This window comes from Arachis hypogaea, chromosome 15, assembly GCF_003086295.3.
Source record: "Arachis hypogaea cultivar Tifrunner chromosome 15, arahy.Tifrunner.gnm2.J5K5, whole genome shotgun sequence".
Classification (NCBI taxonomy): domain Eukaryota; kingdom Viridiplantae; phylum Streptophyta; class Magnoliopsida; order Fabales; family Fabaceae; genus Arachis; species Arachis hypogaea.
Genome location: NC_092050.1, coordinates 51,877,353 through 51,883,197, shown reverse-complemented (window position 1 = coordinate 51,883,197; position 5,845 = coordinate 51,877,353).

The following is a 5,845-nucleotide window of genomic DNA, read 5'->3' as shown; positions in this document are numbered from 1 at the left end:
CAGTCTATAGTAACGTCAAACCGGTTGCTAGTGGGAATGATTGAGCGTTGGATGAACTCCAACCATCCCCTAGCCACGGGCTTGAGGTCATGCCTTCTTAGTTGAACCGGCTTCCCTCTTGAATCTTTCTTCCATTGAGCGCCCTCTTCACAAATGTCTATGAGGACTTGGTCCAACCTTTGATCAAAGTTGACCCTTCTAGTGTAGGGGCGTGCATCTCCTTGTATCATGGGCAAGTTGAATGCCAACCATACATTTTCCGTACTGAAATCTAAGTATTTCCCCCGAACCATTGTAAGCCAATTCTTTGGGTCCGGGTTCACACTTTGATCATGGTTCTTGGTAATCCATGCATTGGCATAGAACTCTTGAACCATTAAGATTCTGACTTGTTGAATGGGGTTGGTGAGAACTTCATAACCTCTTCTTCGAATCTCATGTCGGATCTCCAGGTATTCACTCTTTTTGAGCTTGAAAGGGACCTCGGGGATCACCTTCCTCTTGGCCACAACTTCATAGAAGTGGTCTTGATACACTCTTGAGATGAATCTCTCCATCTCCCATGACTCGGAGGTGGAAGCTTTTGCCTTCCCTTTCCTCTTTCTAGAGGTTTCTCCGGCCTTAGGTGCCATAAATGTTTATGGAAAAACAAAAAGCAACACTTTTACCACACCAAACTTAGAAGGTTTGCTCATCCTCGAGCAAAAGAAGAAGGAAGAGAGTAGAGGAAGAAGAAATAGAGGAGATGGAGGGGGGTTAGTGTTACGGCCAAAGGGGAGAAGTAGTGTTTAAGATGTGTAAAAATGAAGGGGTGAAGATAGGTTTATATAGGAGTGGGGAGAGGGTAAGGTTTGGCCATGTATGGGTGGGTTTGGGAGGGAAAGTGGTTTGAATTTGAATGGTGAGGTAGGTGGGGTTTATGATGGATGGATGTGGATTGGTGAAGGGTTTATGGAGAAGAGGGTAGGATTTGATAGGTGAGGGGTTTTTGGGGAAGTGGTATTGAGGTGATTGGTGAAGGGTATTTGGGGAAGAGTATTATGAAAAGGTATGAAGAAGAGAGAGAGTGAGTTGAGGTTGGTGGGGATCCTGTGGGGTCCACAGATCCTGAGGTGTCAAGGATTTCTCATCCCTGCACCAATGAGGCCTGCAAAAACGCCCTTTGCTGCCAATCCTGGCGTTAAACGCCAGGTTGCTACCCATTTCTGGCGTTTAACGCCAGCTTCTTGCCCTTTTCTGGCGTTAAAAGCCAGTCTGGTGCCCATTTCTGGCATTAAACGCCCAGAATGGTACCAGACTGGGCGTTAAACGCCCATTCTGCTGCCCTTACTGGCATTTAAACGCCAGTAGGCTTCTCCTCCAGGGTGTGCTGTTTTTCATTCTGTTTTTCAGTTTATTTTTGCTTTTTCAATTGTTTTTGTGACTTCACATGATCATCAACCTACAGAAAACATAAAATAACAATGGAAAATAGAAATTTAACATAGATAAGTAAAATTGGGTTGCCTCCCAACAAGCGCTTCTTTAATGTCAGTAGCTTGACAGTGGGCTCTTATGGAGCCTCACAGATACTCAAAGCATGATGATGGCCTCTTAACACCAAACTTAGAGTTTGGTTGTAGCCTCCCAATACCAAACTTAGAGTTTGAATGTAGGGGTGTTGTTTGACTCTGTATTGAGAGAAGCTTTTCATGCTTCTTCTCCATGGTTACAGAGGGAGATCCTTGAGCTTTAAACACAAGGGAATCCTCATTCACTTGAAGGACCAATTCTCCTCTGTCAACATTAATCACAGCTTTTGCTGTGGCTAGGAAGGGTCTGCCAAGGATGATGGATTCATCCATACACTTCCCAGTATCTAGGATTATGAAATCAGCAGGGATGTAGTGGTCTTCAACCTTTACCAAGACATCTTCTACAAGTCCATAAGCCTGTTTCCTTGAATTATCTGCCATCTCTAGTGAGATTCTTGCAGCTTGTACCTCAAGGATCCTTAGCTTCTCCATTACAGAGAGAGGCATGAGGTTTATGCTTGACCCTAGGTCACACAGAGCCTTCTCAAAGGTTATGGTGCCTATAGTACAAGGTATTGAGAACTTTCCAGGATCTTATCTCTTCAGAGGTAATTTTTGCCTAGTCAAGTCATCCAGTTCTTTGGTGAGCAAAGGGGGGTTCATCCTCCCAAGTCTCATTACCAAATAGCTTGGCATTTAGCTTTATGATTGCTCCAAGGTACTTAGCAACTTGTTCTTTAGTAACATCTTCATCCTCTTCAGAGGAAGAATACTCATCAGAGCTCTTGAATGGCAAAAGTAAATTCAATGGAATCTCTATGGTCTCAGTGTGAGCCTCAGATTCCCATGGTTCCTTATTAGGGAACTCCTTGGAGGCCAGTGGACACCCATTGAGGTCTTCCTCAGTGGAGATCACTGCCTCTTCCTCCTCTCCAGGTTTGGCCGTGTGGGTTATGTTGATGGCCTTGCACTCTCCTTTTGGATTCTCTTCTGTATTGCTTGGAAGAGTACTAGGAGGGAGTTCAGTAACTTTCTTACTCAGCTGACCCACTTGTGCCTCCAAATTTCTCATGGAGGACCTTGTTTCAGTCATGAAACTTTGAGTGGTTTTAATTAAATCAGAGACTACAATTGCTAATTCAGGGTGGTTCTGCTTAGAATTCTCTGTTTGTTGCTGAGAAGATGATGGAAAAGGTTTGCCATTGCTAAACCTATTTCTACCACCATTATTGTTGTTGAAGCCTTGTTGAGACCTCTGTTGATCCTTCCATGAGAGGTTTGGATGATTTCTCCATGAAGGATTATAGGTGTTTCCATAGGATTCTTCCAATGTAATTCACCTCTTCCATTGCTGGGTTCTCAAGATCATAAGCTTCTTCTTCAGATGAAGCTTCTTTGGTACTGACTGTTGCTGCTTGCATTCCAGACAGACTCTGAGAAATCATATTAGCTTGCTGAGTCAATATTTTGTTCTGAGCCAATATGGCATTCAGAGTATCAATCTCAATAACTCATTTCTTCTGACTTGTCCCATTATTCACAAGATTCCTTACATAGGTGTACATGAATTGGTTATTTGCAACCATTTCAATGAGTTCCTGAGCTTCTGCAGGCGTCTTCTTCAGATGAAGAGATCCTCTAGCAGAGCTGCCCAATAACATCTTGGACAGTTCAGACAGACCATGATAGAAGATACCTATGATGCTCCATTCTGAGAGCATGTCAGAAGGACACCTTCTGATCAATTGCTTGTATCTTTCCCAAGCTTCATAGAGGGATTCACCTTCCTTCTATCCGAAGGTTTGGACTTCCACTCTAAGCTTACTCAATTTTTGAGGCGGAAAGAACTTTGCCAAGAAGGCATTGACTAGCTTTTCCCAAGAGTTCAGGCTTTCTTTAGGTTGTGAATCCAACCATGTTCTAGCTCTGTCTCTTACAGTAAAGGGAAAGAGCATAAGCTTGTAGACCTCGGGATCAACCCCATTGGTCTTGACAGTATCACAGATTTGCAAGAATTTGGCTAAGAACTGATGAGGATCTTCCAATGGAAGTCCATGAAACTTGCAATTCTGTTGCATCAGAGAATCTAATTGAGGCTTAAGCTCAAAGTTGTTTGCTCCAATGGCAGGGATTGAGATGCTTCTCCCACGAAAGTCGGGAGTAGGTGCAGTAAAGTCACCAAGCACCTTCCTTGCATTGTTGGCATTGTTGTTGTTTTCGGCTGCCATGACTTCTTCTTGTTTGAAATTTCTGTTAGGTCCTCTATAGAGAGTTGTACTTTAGCTTCTTTTAGCTTTCTCTTCAAGGTCCTTTTAGGTTCAAGATCAGCTTCAACAAGAATGCCCTTGTCCTTGCTCCTACTCATATGAAAAGATAGAAGAAGAAAATATGGAATTCTCTATGTCACAGTATAGAGATTCCTTGAGGTGTCAGAGGAAAATAAAAATAGAAGGATTTGGGAAGAGGGGAAGAATTTTCGAAATTAAGGTAAAAGATTTTGAAATAATTAAAAGAAATTTTGAAAATTTGATAAAGGATTTTCGAAAACTAAGATTGGGAAAGAAATTAAGTGATTTTTGGAAAAGATTTTGAAATTAGAAATAAAAAAGATATGATTGAAAATTAATTTTGAAAAATATGGGATTGAAAAGATATGATTGAGAAGATATGATTGAGAATCAAATTAAAAAGAGAAATTTTTAAAATTAAAGTTGATTACTTGACTAACAGGAAATTAAAAGATATGATTCTAGAATTAAAATTTGATCCTTTCTCAATAGGCAAGTAACAACTTGAAAATTTTGAATTAAATCATTAATTGTAGCAAGGATTTTCGAAAATAATAATAATTTAAAAAAATGGAAAGAAATTGATTTTGAAATGATATGATTGAAGAGATATGATTTGAAAAAGATTTGAATTAAAAACAAAATCTTCCCTCTAGTGTCCTCCTGGCGTTAAATGCCCAGAATGGCATCCATTCTGGCGTTTAACGCCCAGCCAGGTACCCTGGCTGGCGTTTAAACGACAGTTTTCCTTCCTCACTGGGCGTTTTGAATGCCCAGCTTTTTCTATGTAATTCCTCTGTTGTATATTCTGAATCTTCAATTCTCTGTATTATTGACTTGAGAAGACATAATTTTGAAAATTTTTTGAAATTTTTTTTAATGATGAGAAATAATCAAAATGCAACTAATCATGGAAAACTAAGATTAAATCAACAATGCATGCAAGACACCAAACTTAGAATTTTGTATACTAATGACTATAACAATTTGAAAATGCATATGAGAAACAACAAAAGACACAAAACAAGAGAATTTAAAGATCAGAGCAAGGAAATCATCAAGAACAACTTGAAGATCAATGAAGAACATAATGCATGTAATTTTCGAAAATTAGAAGAATGCAATTGACACCAAAATTAAGATTAGACACTAGACTCAAACAAGAAACATAAAATATTTTTGATTTTAAGATTTTATAAATTTTTTTGTAATTTTTTTTTTTGAAAATTAAGTGGAAAAAGAGAAAAAAAAAAGGACTTCAAAATTCTTAATGAGAATTCCAGGAATCATGCAATGTTAGTCTAAAACTCCAGTCCAGGAATAAGACATGGCTTACTAGCCAGCCAAGCTTTCAATGAAAGCTTCGGTCTAAAACACTAGACGTGGCCAATGGCCAGCCAAGCTTTAGCAAATCATTACGTTCAACAGCAAGATTGATAGAAATCAACAAGCCCTTGTGATGATAAGTTGAAACCTCGGTCCAAAAGTTCTAGAATTCAACAAATCATCATGAAACTCTAGAATTCATTCTTAAAAGTTCTGAAGAACAAAATAGAAATACAAGTTTTTTTGAAATTTTTTTTTTGAAAAAATAAAAAGCAAAAAGCTTAAACATAAATTAAAATTACCTAATCTGAGCAACAAGATGAACCGTCAGTTGTCCAAACTCTAACAATCCCCAGCAACGGCGCCAAAAACTTGGTGCACGAAATTGTGATCATCAATGGTGCCAACATCATGGTACGCACAATTGTAATCTCAACTCTTTGTCACAACTCCACACAACTAACTAGCAAGTGCACTAGGTCGTCCAAGTCATAAACCTTACGTGAGTAAGGGTCGATTCCACGGAGATTGTCGGCTTGAAGCAAGCTATGGTCATCTTGTAAATCTTAGTTAGGAAGATTCAAATGGTTATGGAGAATTGATAATTAAAAGATGAATAAAACATAAAATAGGATAGAGATACATATGTAATTTATTGGTGAGAATTTCAGATAAGCGTATGAAGATGCTTTATTCCTTCTGAACCTCTGCTTTCCT